General features: G+C 37.8%; 1 protein-coding gene across 3 annotated transcripts in view; it reads left to right on the top strand.

Moving 5' to 3' along the window:
• The window catches only part of LOC126372772 (protein N-terminal asparagine amidohydrolase), a 127,744-nt gene that overhangs the window by 51,298 nt on the left and 58,552 nt on the right, over window positions 1–17,894 (top strand). The window contains exon 1 of one of the 3 annotated variants that reach the window (XM_050018652.1): window positions 12,287–12,425. The exons of the other annotated variants lie outside the window; for them this stretch is intronic. The gene's annotated coding sequence lies outside the window, so the exon portion shown is untranslated. Of the gene's footprint in view, window positions 1–12,286; window positions 12,426–17,894 lie in introns of those variants that run through there. 3 annotated transcript variants of the gene reach the window in all.

The following is a 17,894-nucleotide window of genomic DNA, read 5'->3' as shown; positions in this document are numbered from 1 at the left end:
TCTTGCTGGCCATTCCATAATAGAGATATCGACTTCGTTAAGATAATCTCGTACGACGCCCGCGGTGTGAGCCCTAGCATTGTCGTGCATGAATATGAAGCCGTTGCCAATAAAATGTGCATAGGGCATCACATGAGGCTCGAGACACTCTTCGACGTACCGATGACAGTTTAGTGCAGGCAGACGTGGCCCAGACACGAAAGCAAGCTCTGTCTTACCGTCGGCGCTGATTCCTCCCCAAACCGTCCACGAACCGCCACCATAGCTGACCTTTTCTTCAATGCAGCATTGTGCATAGCGTTCTCCGTCTCTTCTGTAGACCTTGTTCCTTCCGTCGTTACCATACAGCATAATTTTACACTCATCAGAAAAGAGAACTTTGCTCCACTGTAGGTATGACCAATTTAGGTGCTCACGTGCAAAGTTAAGGCGCGCTCTTCGATGGTCTGCAGTTAATTTCGGCCCATTTGCTGGCTTATGCGGTACCAGTCCACGATCCTTCAACCTTCTTCTAATTGTAGAGTCACTTACAGCCACCCTTCGTACGACACGAAGCCGCTGCTGAAGTTGAAAAGCGTTAAGGCGTCGATTTCTTAAAGAAGTTGTTACAATAAATCGATCATCTCGCTCAGAAGTGACCCGATTCCTGCCAGATCCTGAACGGCGCGTGAACAAACCAGTCTCCCGATAACGTTTATAGACTATGAACAGATGACAGGCTTAGATGCAGTCTTGCAGCCACAACACGCTGACTAAGGCCAGAATCCAGCAATGCCACAACTTGGGCGGCTTCTGTGGGCGAAGTATCCATACGTTTTAGAAAAAAAACCTTTTTTCAGACGTCCCAAAGTCACAGTATTGAAATAAAAAACAAAAAGTTTATGATAGGCGCCAATTTTTAGTTTTTAAACGCTAAATGTACTCCAACCCTAAACACACATTTGTCTCAAAACAGTGATTCATTTCGTTTATAAGATAAACAAATGAAATTCTAATTTTGAATTTAGAATTTTCGCTTATTACTGTAATGGCCAAACTGCCAGCTATACATTTATGTATTTTTTTTTCATCGTATGAATTCTTTTTTGTGTTAAATTCGGACAGAAACAATGAAAACGGAAGTGTTTCGATTTTTTTGATGAGAAGTGTATTTATGTGTGAAACTTTTCAGGTCTATTACGACCCCATAAAGTTTATGTCTAATTTCTCTGCATAAATTTATATTTTATGTTCAAGAAATCGACACGCTTATTGCATTAGAAAACTATAAAAACCGTATTTATACTTGCAAGTAAAAGTTATGTGTGGTTTTATATCTAAAGTGGATCTTAGGAGCTTTTACGATTATTTGCTCAAATTAACATTACGTTTTAGGGCTGCAACGTTACGCGAAAGTAAATAAATGTCTGATTTATTTACTGGACTCGCAGTTTCTCCGTGTTTATTACTATAACATTACACGTGGGTGGGTTTACTCCTATTTTAGCTATCGGTTCGCACATTTAGATGTTCACAGTTCACACCACAGGTCCTTACAGATCAGTTTGATTTGGAAATAGTTTGTCCTTTGCGTATTCTAATACCGTTTTCTAATTTCTATCGTCTTATAGGAAAGTTGGTAATTGTCATTTTACAAGCATATTTATCTGATTGGCCTGTGTTTTTTTACAACTTGTAACGTTAACTAACAAAGCGCACAAAGGCATTTATAACATAAACATAACGTAAGCACACGACTATATCCCAATGGGGTAGTCAGAGGTACATCCATCGTAAGATGAACTAAGCACCCAACCGAACTTTCAGATTAACGTGATAGGTGAGCCGTATCACCGTCTATAATGGTCGAGCCAACTGTGTTAGTAATAACTGCACTTCAGATAATTACTTATTGGTGCAAGTTCGGTACCACAGTGACAGTTATAAGTTTTTATGTGTAATCATGAATAGAAAAGTACGTGAGTTTCTACGTTTGGCCGTACTAGAATAGAAACGCTGTGGGTGGATAGTGTCGAAAGATGTGATGAGTACAAATATGAGTGCGAATATGATAGCTGATAGTGATATTCAGGGTGCTAGTGACATCGTAACGAAAACATTGAGGGATGATTCAGACCATGATTCTGAGTAGTTATCAAGTGGAATTTTCCGTCGCAAAAGTATGGAACTGAAAATAATTTTAAAAAACCCGACAGGATCGGAAAATTCCACTTGATATCAACTCGGTATTTGTTATGGTGTCACAAACACCCATACGCACTTGTATGGCTAGGTACTTGTACGTACTTGTACGGGGTGTAAGTAAGTGACATCGTAACGAACACTAAGGGCGGTGATTCAGCTCATTATTCTGAGTTAATGTCGAATGGAATTTTCCGTCGTAAAATATGCGTTTTTGTTTTTTGTTCTTGAATTATTTTCTATTCAATACTTTGGCGATGGAAAATTCCACTCGATATTAACTCAGCATCATGGTCTGAATCATCCCCTTTAGTATTAATTACGAGGTTAATAACTTTTTTTTTTTGACGTGACTTATTGTAGATTTGCCGCAGATAGCATTAACTACTCGGGCGAACAAAAATAGAGGTTAATAACAGAAATAGCAGTCCTGTATAGAAAAAGCAGACTTAGTTTACACAGACTTTGGATATTACCAAATACCACTCGAGATACTCCATCAGGCAAGACGTGTATAAACGGGGCTAATCCCTCATTAGTTGCACAAGCGGTAGATTGGTCGCTTGCGGTCGCAATGTAAACTAATCGAGGAGGCACAGACTTGTCCGTGAGAACTGATCCCAGAGTGGCAAGAGGGCCTGCTACGAACTGCTGAACCGCTGTGTAGATAAATTATATACATAGATTCAATATGATGCCACGCTGTGCTATAATACTAATTAATTTAGAAGGTTTAACGAAGGAAAATCTGTACAGCGCCATCTATATTATTTTTGGGGAGCGTAGCCTGGAATCTCCCTCATTAAATAAAAGGTACAAAATGGCACATAATGAGATATCTGTTTTTTACTTGATTTAAGATTTAATCACGTATCGACCCGTTAAAAAGTAATTCAAAATGTATGAAAAGAGTGAATCTTTCAAAGTGACTACAAATAATGGCAGTTAGAATACCTAAAGGTACAATATAATACAAAACTCTTTATTGACCACAAAACAAGTAATTTTAAAAACAAAAAAAAAAAATGTCGCAGCCGCGGCGCTAGGGTCACCATTGGTGTATTTAGTCTTCGTTTTGTAATAAGGCGGATAGATTTGGACAATACAGTGGTCTGGTGACTGCATGGTAGTAAGTATATGTTAGTCTATAGGGATAACCGAACCACGATAGGTAGATACTCGCTCGCAGGTTCGAATCCAGCACAGGCCTAAACCAATGATTGTCGAATTTGTGTTCGAAATCATGTTTGGATCATAAATGATTATCACGTGCTCAGCGGTGAAGGAAAACATTGTGAGGTGACACATATCATAATGCATTTTGCGGAGGTATGTGACCTAACCTGTGTTGGGCTGGTTTTCCCTTCGCGGGTTGGCAGCCGCTACTGTAAAAAACCGGACCTGTCAAATCTTCAGGTTAGGTAGCGGACCCTGCGAAAAACGGGTTAATGCTAGGGGGATGACGATATTTTCGTTTTAACCGAGACATGCTAAGCCGCATGGGAAAAGAACATAATCGAATATGCTAAGCAATACTTCACATCGCGTGGTTCACATACAGCTCCCCCGAGTAAAATGACATTTACGATGCGATTTGAAGCTGTGTTCCGTGTAATTAGATCGTAACTCTGTTGGTAGGTTGGTAAGGCACTCATTATAGGATTCCACAAGAGCTCAGCCGAATTCTATCTGTCTATCCAATCGTTTGTTTCTACTTTGTTCGCATTTGCGTATAAATTTCAAAGGAATTGTTGGGTTTGTGGCTTGTGAGCCAAGTTAGGATCTGATTGAAAGTAGGGCGTTTCGATGGAATGTTAGTAATTACATTTATTTTTGATGTTGGTAATTTTAATTAGGCTTATATGGGAAGTTTAATGTATCGAACTGCTTCGGAGTATTTGTTAAGCAGTGGTGCCGGCTACTGGCCCCGATTCCTGCAAACACATCCTAATTTTATTTTAAGTTATACCTGTCACTCCACCGAAAAGGAACGGAACTGATGATTGACAACTGTTAATTTTAAAATGAATGAATACCCCAACCGAATAAAATAGGCATCTCAACTTAATTCTGTCGGGTTATTGACGAATGTAAAATATTGGAAGGGGTTTTTAAATTTCTGCTTAAAATTTATGTGTGTTCCATAAATTTTATGCCTGTCGATTACTCGTCCGTAATAGGTAATTGGATTTCGCTTCTTTTCTCTCAAATGTTTTGAAAATGCCTTTAATAATATTATTTAGTCTTCTGCTAATGCTATTACGTATTTAATGTCTTCATTGTCACCATTCATGAATATTATTACATTAATAATGTTGTCAAGGCTAAAAACGAATGTTTCTAAGATTTTTTGTACTGTTTAATAAGTTGAATGACGACATAACTGTCGTATTTCTTTACGTTATGATCGATTGCTTACATTATACGAATGCCACTAATGTATTTATGGAATATATGCGCAACAATGTAAAGTCACGTTAAGCCGTTGGTCCCGGTTACTACTTACTAATGTAAGTACGTAGTCGTTACACGTCATGTCAGTAGCCTTGGGCGGGTCAATAATAATCCTGACACCAGGGTTGATGAGGTTGGTATTCCACCTCACAACCCACATAATAAGAAGAAGAATGTAAAGTCGTTAGGAATATTTTGTTTGTATTAATGATATTAGGTATTGAGCGAATTCTGGGAAACATCTGGATTACTAAGAGATTTCTGGCCATAAAGCTAATTTAAATGATGATAAAAAGAAAAGTTTTGGATTCGTATCTAAATTTGATTTTAACTAACCAACAGTGGGATAGCGCCGTGCTCTATCCGAAAGATGGGTCTGTAGTGATGGGCATGGAACTGGAACATTATAGAAGGGACAAGCAAAAAAGCCCTCGCGACAAGGAAGGAGAAGGCCAAGAAGACCTTACATGGAACAGATTAAAGAGAAGACGAACGTCGTGTCTTAGGCGAAGTGAAATAATTGGCCTTTGATAGACAAGAATGGAGAAAGCTACACCGACAAGAGCTTGGCTCTTAAATTAGTGATGATGTTTGTTTGTTGTTATGTACGTGTGCCTTGCATGAATGAATCTTTCTCCCTCTCTCTCATTCTCTCTTTTTCTCTATACGTTGCGTACTTGATCGTGTTATTTTCTGTGGGTTGTGGACATCTTGAATCCTTGGAAAACTCACAGGCGCAGATTTAGTTACGATGTTTTCTCGGCACACGATATTTTATTATGTATGAAAATGTAGCGCTGCGTAGTTAGTACAAGTAGCAGTTACAAAAATCATCTAGGGCCCGAGGTTTCCTTGCAGCTTCTTTTCACCGGCTATACATGTTGTGAGAAGCTGCAGTAGTTTTAGGCGGATGAGACGTTTGTTATGTAAAAAAATTCAATTCAAAGTGGTAGTAAAAAGTGGATTTGATTTAATTTAAATAAAATTTCTTATAATTTGCGTGTCTGTCATTTTGTAATTATATCTTTTAGTTGCAAATGTACTCGTTGACAGGCGGGGATTTCCATTTATATATCATTATTATTGTTAGTCTCGTGTTTATTGCCAACTTAATTACTTTATTGATGTTAGGTATGTAACGTCCGTTTGTGTTTCCTCCTCTAGTTGGCAATTGTCTGTTGTAAGATTTTCCGGTTATAAAATGAAACATCTTTATCTAGCTTGATATCTATTGGCGGAAATTTGTTATTAGCATTGTTTGCATATCTACACTGCCTGCAAAAGTCAGTACTACACTTTTTAAATTTTAAACGTTTTAAATACACAAGATAAGCTATCAGAATAAAAAAGACTAAATGTTACTAATTTATAGTTTAATAGTTACATAGAAAACGTTTTTATTTTAAATATCTGACTTCTATGGTTTCGCAAAAAAAAAAAAAAGTGTAGTACCTACTTAGTTTTGCAGGCCAGTGCATAAGAATAATTAGTCTTTCAGTCTTTTTGCTTATCTTTTTGTTACCTTATCGTTCATTAAATGATTTCCGCCTATAAGTTCTCCAAATAGAAAAATGCAATAAGCATAGATTTACGCTTTTGCTGTATGCTTTTCTTCGCGAGTGTACAACTGTCTAATGCATTTTCTAACCATATTTCGAACACTTATTATATAATTCCATAAAGATGTTTAATATTATTTACCAACCGCTCATTCACATCGGAATTTAATTAATTGTTCTTCGACTGGTTTCGCTTAAGTAAAAGTGGCGTTTAGTTAGGATTCTCTCGATCTCGACGATACAGGTTCCGTTGTTAACTTTCTCATGGAGATTAGTGCTGATAAAAAGGTATTGGTGTCAGGGAGGCTGGTCGGCGAGGCTGAAAGCGCATGTAGTGTGCCTATCGCGAGACACGGCCCACGGCCCGTGGGCTAAAACAAACATTGTGCTCGAGGCGCAAGTTATAGGAACGTTTGCGGGTAGATAAGGGCGGTCGTGTGATGCTTCAATGCTTGAGAGAAAGGGCACGGGTTTCCTGGCGTAGTACGGCTACAGTACAGATCATGCAATACTAGTAGTATGGCAGTGTGGTTAAGTTCTAAAGTTTTGAACTCAACTATCACACATAGGTAATTACAGACAGATGCCATGCTCGCAACCCCTGTTGGGATGAAAAGACCTAGTAGGTCAAGCTTTGATCGATTAACTTCTCCTATCGCGTGGGTTATGAGGTAGATGACCAACCTCAGCACATTTCGATAGGTGTTACGGCCCTAAGTTTGGTGTACCGCCATAAGCTGTTAGTTCGCACCAGCACACCTTACCTTTCACCGTGGAGAGATATTGTCCGCGTAGTCGCGATCCCTACGCCTCATTACCATATACTGCGCCGTGACAGCATCGCAATTAACTATCTGTTTATTGTTGCTGAATTATAATCACAGCCCTCCGGTATCACTTCTGGGCGCGCCTTACGGCTTTGGCTTTATGTTGGTCGAAGACTTTGGTGTAGACGATATGGCACTATAATCCTGGAGGTTTAAGGCTAGAGTGTATAAGTATAAGCATTTGCTATGTAAGCGAGTCACACTTAACGTGATATTGCCAACTGAGAGCCTAACTGAGAACAATAAATAAAATTCGTTGTATGTCTTGCGAATCGATTTTTATATATATTTTTTTATTTTATTTGTTTATAAGTTCTTTTTATAAATATGAATCGCGTCGCGAGCCGCTGATGCCAGGCATGGCAGTGTCGCCATATAAGGATTGGTGTTATTGAAAGACAGGCGTCCGAACAGATACTACTTTATTAATGAATTCGCGAGGGATTATGTTGGTTACATACATAGTATACTTAAGTGTAGGCTTACACTACACAGACACAAGAAAGTTTTTCAATCTGGTATGACCGACTGCTATTTTAGAGTACAATAATCCACAAGTTATAACTGTGAGGTAAATCTAGCTGTGTGCTAGTAGGGAGCGGGGAGTGGCCGTTCTATACGTAGTATTTCTCCTCTAGGCTTCTGTACATCCATCGCTGAACGTCCACGCTTTACCTGAGGTCTTTGTTAGTCTAACGTGATAGGTGGTGTGCCGAAACATCGTCTATAGCCAACTGCCAAAGTGAAATATTCGTTTGTATATGAGATAGGTTGCTGGTAACGTTATGTCCATACTGCCTTGGATACTTGTATAGTTTACAGTGGCTTAACAGTTAATTTTTATTGCTGTTTCTATATTGCACTCGGTTGCGTAGGCGATGTTTATAGAGGCTACTTTAGTAATTCGCAACATCATTATCTAATACTAATGTTAGTTATATCTACGCATCTATCTGTTGAATGATGATCGGTCATAAATTGTATTTGAGAACTAATATTGACGTATTTTACGCTGAAGATACAAATCGTTATATTTTTGGGTTTCACACATCTATTCTTTTTTTAAAGTTTTGTTGTGTCCTCGAGGCGGTTCGTTTCAATTACTTGTGAAAGCAAAGAAGAAATCATGTATTACCATCACTTCGTTACTTCTCGTGTTATATTCAACGTAGATGACTTTACAAGTAATAGTTCCAATAGCTCGTACAGTACGTTCCTGGTATGGTACGTTGAAGTTCTACCTAATATTCTCAAAGAAAACAGTCGTTGTTTTGCATACAGATAGATTAAGTGGCTCCAACATTTCTAACGTTAAAATATTCGCCATTCATCACACATGTACCATTCCACGCCCCGTCTCTAGATCCAACAATATTATTGCACCTGCGCGATGCGATGCCTGCGCCCGCGCCGCACACCCGATCATTACCATTTATCTGCGCGCGACGCTCGACTCCAGATACTAATAATTATTATTAATAGCAATAATCATAGTGAAAACGTAATAATTACTAATTGAGATAATCGAGGTGAAATCCGCAACGTTGTTCGCTATGCTTATGCTGTTTACAACCTTGCCATCTCGAAATTAAGATAACATGTTATGTTGTTAAATTAAAAATTATTTTCGATTTCGACTTTTATTGCATATTTGTAAACTCTTGACTTTCTTGTTCATGTTGGTATTTTATCCTTCTATTAAGGATACCTTAGTAGCTCTCGTATGTTTAATTTTATGTGTACTTATGCGACATATCTGTACCCAATAAATTCCATGCGGAACGTAAATGTCAATTTAGTTTATAATGTTTATGGCCTGAAACGTCCCAGGCTTGTCTAGCACGTTGCACAACGGAATAGATTTAATGTCTAGTGCCATTGTTTGGTATTTAAATCATCCGATCAGCTGATTACAGACACACAACCTTTCACGATGTACACAATGAATTTAAATTGTCATTTGTAAACGTTCTCATAGTGTCTGGATCATGTTGCTTGTTTTCGTGATTGCTGTTTGATGAGCTGTATTTGCATATTTGAATTCTATACATGATGTTTGATAGGTCTTTGATCTATAGTATGGTGTTTAGTATAATTGTGAAGGTGTAGAGTTGGCTATTGTTAACTATTTGCCTATGTTGTTGTCATTACCATATCTTTTGTACCTATCTTTCCATTGTTGTCAACAAAAGCAATCGTGTCATCTTGAGTTTATGTTCATTATCACATTTAATACCAAGAGGCAATGTTGGGTAACATATATGTACCGTTTGTTATTGTCTATATTCAAAAGAATCTTTATCGTTTTTTTCTCTTACATATTTTTTTTTATTTTGGTATGTTACAATATTCTCCACACAATGGGTGCCAAATATCAAGAAGTGTTGTGACTGACCGAGAAAGATATTGCGTGACGAATTGGATGGTTACTCAACATCTTGAAAAGAGAGAGCCCAAGATCGGGAGGAGTGGAAGATAGGAAGAGAAGCCTTTACCCTGCAGTGCGATGGTGTACGCTTGAAATAATAATAATCTTCTACAGAAAACAGCAATATTGAATACCTGCAGTCAGAAAATTCTTGCAAACTGAACATGAACCTCTAATACTTATAGCCACTCAAACCATCCCACATCGTAACACACAATCAGCCACACAACCCACTCATTCTATAACTGTCACACAACGTAATGCAAGGCTTGACATGTCAGTAAACCGGCAAAAAACGTCACTAAAAAAATAATGATAATGTCTTAGTAACATTAGTCCATACGGAAAAAAAGCTTACTAACAGAAAAACATTACACCCCTTATTGTTCCACATTCTTGCAAACAATAAATAGGTGGACGACCTGACCCTACACGACGTAATACTCGTAAATATATAGGTGGATATCCTCGTATATTGTTTTCTCGCTAACGGCGTTGCGCATGCGTCGATATATATCGCACGTGATAAGTGCCAATTTGAGTTATGAGTTAATTAACACAGGATCTTGAAGTACCCTCATTTATTCTCGGTTGACTGGTTAGCCGCGTCGGAATTATCTTGTGGCGAGGATGAGATTGCTATATGCGAAATGAGTAACATACTTACACAGATACGAATTCTGATTGCAGTTTTAAAATTCGGCATTTTTTTCTATCTTTGTAAAGTAGAAGGAAGAAGGTTGCCTGGAAGAGGTTCCTGTTTAGGAACAAGGCCGCTTATTGTGCCCCTTCTGTCTCTTACGTATTTGTTCTATTTGTTATGTTTATCTTTGTGCAATAAAGTGTTTTTGAATTTGAATTTCGGAGATACTACAAACAAATTTGTCAATATTTTCCTTTCTCTCTTCTCTTCTTCTAATCTTTTTATCGCCTATTGTAAGGTATTTTTGCCTTTACGTTAGTGTAATTCCAGTTTCACCTAATATTAAGGAAGTCAATTTAAATTAAGACGTTCTAGTATGCATTAGAACGAGGTCAGTCATACACATAGTACCCATTAAACATTTTAATGATGATGACTCTTTTATAGTGTCTTGTTTTACGAAGTTAAGAGCTTATAGTTATAAACTGGGAGGTATTTATTATATTTATTACACCGATCACTTCTAATGTTGCAACTCGAGCGAATCTATTGCGAGATTGTTTCTCGTTAGCATGCTTATCAGTTTTATTGGTGAATGTGTTAACTACTAATCTGTAATTACCCATTTATTAAAGTTGCTAAGTAAGCAAGTAAGTCGTTGTAAGTTGCGACTTTTTCACTCAAAAGTTGTGAGATCTTATGCTCGCCTAGTTTAGGTCTACCAACTTAAATTTTAGCGGCGATTAATGCATCCTTCTTATCTGAAATATTTGAGATCTAGCTTTATTTCTAGTTGTGAGAATTTAATTTCATAATTTAACAAATCCAATAGCTTCGATGAAGATTTGGGGTAATCAGTAGTCACTTCGCAGATGAATGAAGTGCATGGGTATGTACATTCATCTTTACCTCCACAGTAAAACAAAACACTATAATAAGAAAAAGTTATTATATCCGACAACCTTATTACTCTACATCACTATCTAAGAGCTTATAGCTGTAAACTTAAACAGCATCAAAATAGAGTGGCTTCGAAACACCGGTATCATCTGATAGGCAATTCATTTACTTCACGAAAGCATTAAAGCTGGCCAAATTAAAACGGTCTTATGCCACTATACTTAAAGGTTATTTAACTGGAGTGAGAGTCCATCGTGATCTCCATAAATCTCCCGAGCTGACGGAAGGTATGGTGCTTATTAAGACGTCAACAAGAGTTATAGTTCAGTGCGCAATGCCGGTAATGTTGACTCAGTGATTATCTGGGTAAACGCGGTGAATGCCAGACGGGGATAAATAAATAAATCCTCCTTTAACACCGTTTAAATGGCAAGGGGTTGCACTTGCTTCGAACGTTCCTGTAATTAGTTCCTGCCAAATGATAACTCCTCAATCAATCTTGACAGTACTCTTTTAATGCCATTGAAATCAAAGACGTGATTTACAATACAATTTGCACAGATTTACCCTCGTTCTAAAGCTTGCCATAAATTGTCTCCGTAAAACGTCAGGCCTCTGTAACTGTGGAATTCCTAAAATGTTTTACGCTTGGTGCTAGAAGAAGACATAATTCACTAGGTGACAAGACCTAAAGACGCCTCGCGTGTGCAAGAGGTTACGCCAAGATTCCGAAAGTAACTGTCAAGTGTTTATTAACTTGAAGCTGCATTCTTTACTTAATTTAAAGCCTTAAAAGTCATTAGGAATCGGGGTTTAAAGGAGATATTCTGGATAGCTTCTGAAGTTTTTAAACAGAACTCTTCTCATTAAACGAATCTCTCAAACAACTTCAAAGTTAGACCCTCTTTTTGTCCTATCGCACCCACTTCAAGATAACAACACGCGATAAGTTCTCAAGTGTCATAATTAGTCTGTCATTATCTCCAAAAAAGTTTATCTGATATTCCATCTACGCCTGTCGAAACACCAAAGAATGCTCCGAGCCTTATCTCTTTTAGTCACAATAACAAGTAACGTCGATACTTTCGCCGTCGAACAAACAATTAACATTGCCTGGATTTGGTCTTCGTTGCGTGACAATGAGGCGTGTTCGTTTCCGAGTGTTAACATGCGCGTATATCACAGTTCGACTGATACACCTGCGAGGCCACGCCTACCGGTCCCCTGCTCCCCGCGCCCCTTCCCTCGTCCTTCTTCCTCGGCTCGCCATCATCAGACCATTCCACGTTGAGACGTCATCGGAGGCGGCCGTCATCGCCCCTTATCTCTACGTTCGGTGCATTTGAACTGAGTGCTGTGTGAATTGACTTACGTGTTTTCAATACAAATTCGGTCCGTGTTTTCGGTGGTTGTTGGTCATTTTTGAAGAGATTGTAAGTTACTCATTTTATTAATAATATATTTTCTTTAAATAGGTATGGTCTGTGCCGATGTTTACATATTCAATAAGTATGTTCTTATCTGTTGTTATATAGTAAATGAATCGATAATGTATAGTAATATCCGCAACCGTTAAGTTTTACGTTCATAGATTGTATTGTACCTGTGTTATGTTATATTATTTAATCTAGCATGACTTATTTTCACATAACACGTCGAATCACGTAATAATAGTGGTTGTTTTATATTTCAAAAAATCATGCAGTTTTAACAAAAAGATAAGAATCTTTAAGAATTGTGTAAAACTAACTAAAAGTATCACAAACTTGTTGCTTTAGTGTGGGAGGAGCTTGTAAGTTGAAATGTCTGTACGCACGCGCGAAACACGCCTTTCGAACTTGATAACGCTGGTTACGAAATCATTTCGCTCCCCAGCCTATAGTTTTGTAATTATTTCTATTCACATTATCTATAATTATGTTATGTCGACAAGTTGCTGCAAAATATTCTTCGTTAGTTCCAGTGACGGCTTCGTGTTTTAGATCGTAATCGTAATTTTATCAGTCTTCATCTAATTTGTCTATTCCTGTTTTGTTATAATTTGTCATGTCCGGTGATGTCTATCTGTATTATGCATTCATATAAAATAGAGCCTACTTTACGTTGACTGACTAATTTTCACATGACAAATCTTCGGTTTTGAAAGCGGAAAGAATGATTCACAAGATCAGCTCATTATCGCCAAAATTAGTTAATACAGGGTATTCAAGAGGAAAAAACAAACAAGACAAGTATTCAAAAGCAACATTTGCATTGATATTCTGTTCGTAGATAGAGAAATGTCCAAAAGAAACGGCGGAATGGCTCACGTAATTATTAGTTTCGCTATCGCAGCGATGTCCCAAAAGATATATCCCACGGAAACTCACAATAGAGGTAGCGAACGACGCACGAATACAACATTGTATATTACAAACAATGGCCATGTCTAATTCCACTTTGAAATTCAAATACATACGAAACTTAGTTACAAAGAATTAGCATATTAAGGAATTGGCAAAAACACATGCTTAAACGCCAACTGTATGTATAATTGTTAATCTTCATTTTATGTCAAGATCGTAAATATTTTTTCGTAGATTTGCCGCAGATTAACTATTTTGCCGGAGAAATGGAGAGCGCTGAGGGCTCTCGCCCGGTACAAAATTTCAGACAACAGACCTGAGGGTGCCTAGTTGGGTGCGAACCTCTACTCAGGGCGTCGACTAAGATGATTATATTTGAAAGAATTAATCTACCCGATAGTGGGACGATAGCGATAACCGCCGGATAAGGGAAAATGTCGACCACACCGGCGTGGTCGGCATCGGGATCCTGAAGTGTTTGTTGTCGCGAGTTGATTGGCCGCATCCTATGGCTTAACCCCTTAAACGCCGGAACGCGGATCTCGACCAGACACAATGTAAAATCTATTGTGTCTGGTATCTCGGCATATGAGAGGTTAAGTAATCGGGTCGTTAAGACAAATATTTTATGAAACAAAACTTCTAGTCATTGAAATTGTATAATAACCTTGTTACATTATGCTTTTAGTCATTAAATAACGTGCAAATATGATTAGAAGTAGATTTCAGATTTACATAATAATGCCATTAAATATTAGAAATTTTGCATTATATCGGTTTGTTGGCGCCAGTATCATGTAATCAATATTTTAGTGGAAGGAAATAATTTTTAAAGCTATGTTTGTAAAGACGTATTTTATATAAAAGCTAATGTATGCATTTTAAGAACATTTGCTACGTCTTGTCTTTACGTTAATGCATATTCCAGTAAAGTTGTTAATAGGAATATAAAATCACAAACTTGATGTCTAGTATTATTTAATTTAAGTATCTTTGAAATTATAGCTAAGTATGTAATTAAATGTTTGTATAATGGCTTATAAATGACGGAGTATTCAATGATTATTCTACGTTTAAACATGTGTTTGCTCAGCCAGGTATCAAAAGTCACAGAAGGGGTACTGAAACGAATGTACAACTAAAGGAACACATAACACGTGTAGGTACCTATTTCTGTAACTGTCCGTAGCCACATCAAGAAACAAAACAGAAATCGCATCACCATCTGAGTCTTCAGATCACACGAAAACTGCAATCTAACTCCAAGATTCCAGCAAAATCAGACTCGCTTCCAAATCAATTACGTCCAATTTAAAATGAACCGGGCGTTCATCATACGTGGTCCTATTAATGTGGCTTGCGTGGGCGGCTGCGGGACTCTGGTCGTAGTTTATGATTCCTATAGCTGCTAATGGGCCATAATATGCACTCGGAACATTGGCCTTAAATTTATCGATGTGAAGCTGCTATCGACGTGATCTTGTCCATGTATGGTTTATTGGTTTTCGGTCGGCTTTTCTTGAGAATTCTGCCTTCTACACCTAAAAGGCAATTGTTATGTTGCCGTAGTGTGAAGTTTCGTATTAAATTGTAGTCGTAATATTTACTCCCATCGATGTAAGAAGCCCAAGTGCAAGGGCTATTTGAGATGGACTAAATAATGTATGTACTCGTATTTCTTATGGCAATAGTACGAAAGGATGTTAGTAGTTACAAATGTTCCAAACATTATAAATAGATCACAAATGTACCTTGCAAAGTGTTCTCATCTTCAGCCCTTCACTAATAGCCGATACGTGACTCCATATTCAGATCTGAACCGTTAATCTGAGATTCCCATAAACCCTAATGTATTGCTGATTCCATGGTATTGCATCCTTTATGGCAGCAGTTGTAGCCTAAAGCGTCGCACCATAATATTCACGTTTGATAGAGTTATTTCGAATCTGCGCTATATGTAGATAACCTGTTTTGTTCGGATGCTAATTTATCTGCGAGTTCATTGTAGATAAGTACACAAATGCGAATAAGATACTTTGATTCGTTATCGTCATCAACAGCTCAAATAGGTCTTTTATCTATGACATTTTCTAGGTCACTGGTATAGGCCTGATTTTTAACACTATTCAATTTATATTTTATTTATTATAATAATGATTCGCTCAGTACCTAACCTATTTAATTTTATGACGTGACTTATTGTAGATTTGCCTCTTATGGCATTAACTTCGTGATCGGACAAATGGGGAGCGCTGAGGCTCTCACCCGGCCAGTATTTAGGTTCTATTGAATCGGAATTAAATAATTATTAAATATGACCGGATTACTAGGAAATAATTAACGTAGATGTTTCATTGGCAAAAACAATTATGTATTGGCAAACGGAACTAATCGTAACAATGATTTCTCTAATAGTCTCGTCGGGATCGACGGGAAGTCTTCAATTATAATTATTGTGCTCACTAAAGTCGCCATTCGCACTCACAATGTACGTATGAATTATGTATGGATGTATGACTAACATCCGGCAGGAGACATCTGTCCGATCCTCGCCCGTTATCTTCGTTGATGTCATCCTTAATTAGAGTACCGTTGTTGCACTTATCGTGAATTTTTGTCTGCTATCACACAACAATGACTACTTCTTCAACCATACAAATTTTATTATTATTCAGAATCAGCATTATATTCAGACTGCTGCGGCTACTCAAATCATATTCATCAACATTTGTATTACAAACCGATTCCAATCTGAAGGCTTGAATGCGATTTATATCAATAGAGCCATTCATCCGTCTCCTTTACCGTCCATTTCATATTCGCTTTGAATGATGTAAATGCTTTACGAAATGAGCAGTTTAGGTTCGATCTATCTACAGTTACGTCGGAGCCGAATTTGATTTATCGCCGGACAGTTTACGTATGACGTATTGTAGCGGCTCTTTATAAGTCGGTTCTTGGTCTGACAGGAGATGGATGCCTGGACGCGGGCTGTTCCTTATTGCTGTCGTTTGTTCTTGAATTTATTGGACACGAAGTAACGGTTGCGCCCGCGTCGGCCCTACGGTGGTCGCCTTCTGAACGCGCGTGATGTATAGCAGAAACACCGACCGCGGGAACCTGTTGACTTTCTTAAACATCATTATTTATTAACCAAATATACAAAATTCCATGATGTCTAAACGCGACTTAATTGAACGCACGTTTCTGTTGTCCTACTGTCACGCTGTCTATTTATTCACGCGTTTATGCTTTGACTCAGATGAATGAAGGGGATTTTGAATTTTAAAAGAACGAGAGCCGTTCATTAGTAGATATTGTGAAATGCTTTTAACGCGTGCCGAAAAACCAAGTCTATCAAGTCAATGACTAATCATTGGGCAACGGTTTTCTATTATTCTCTGTGTGCGAGTACTTCCATGATGCGACTTGTATGTAATATAATCGTACGTTGTTTTCTCACGAGTGGCCGATGTCTATTACGAAATATAAATATCTGATATGGGTTTGTTACAGACATTAAAAGTCCTTGTGCTTTATTATTGAGGTTGTATTCATAGCTTTGTTAAATTCATTTCTCACTTATCTAATACATGTACTTGAACATGTAAGTAGTTAGAGATATTAAAAGTACTTATCCGTTTTGTCTTTATTTGAAAAGTTCTATTCATAATTAAAAATGGTCGAATTTTCCCACAAAACATTACCATCTTTACCTATAGTCTATTCTATATCAACGTTTCCATATCTGTGAGGATAGAGCAGTGAATGTGTACTAACTAGCGGTGGCGTTATTTATGACGCGCGATACTATCGCCACGGACTTGTCAATCACACCGACACCTGACAAATCAAAACTATTCACAGCCATAAATTCCTGATGCGGTCTATCTGAACCGTACTCTATGGGAATAAAGGAGTTGGCGTCTTCACCAAGTGTAGTTAGCATGTGAAATGTTGATGGAAGCAGGGCTGCCTTTGGATTTGGCTGAGCGTGTTTGTTTATTGTTGGAAGATTTTGATAGACGTTACATACCTACTGCTCTAAGAACTTTTTATATAGTGTTTTTATATAGAATTATTTTTATTTTACAGAGCTTTCTGTATGTCTTGCAATATGAAGTTTTAGAATATTATTGACAATAGGATCGCGTTTGATTAAAATTATAGTCAAAAGCTACGTACGTACATTAAAAGGTGAAATGTCGCTGATTCAGCAACAACCAGGTTTAGATACGACATATCATGTGCTGTGTTTAGAGCGTGAAAGGTACGCCTATGGTTGCGAATGACTTCAACCCTAAGTTGCTCTAAGAATAAATTAAATTGTAGTAGGTATATTTATTAGCTATGCCCTTTAACTCTTTGATACAGTTTCAATTTAACTGTTAATACACCTTGCAAGTAAAGGTCCAGTTTGATGTTCTGCTAGCCCTATCGCTCCGTGTTCCTCGATCGGCCACGGCCATCCATCATTCATGAGCGCATGCGCGTAACGAGGCTCTATTCGTGAATGCGCCCGCGACGGTTTTTACACCCTCCCGCGACGTCAAGTGT

This window comes from Pectinophora gossypiella, chromosome 14, assembly GCF_024362695.1.
Source record: "Pectinophora gossypiella chromosome 14, ilPecGoss1.1, whole genome shotgun sequence".
Taxonomy (NCBI): Eukaryota; Metazoa; Arthropoda; class Insecta; order Lepidoptera; family Gelechiidae; genus Pectinophora; species Pectinophora gossypiella.
Note: the sequence above shows the minus strand (reverse complement) of the source record. Positions and strands in the feature narration are given on the sequence as shown.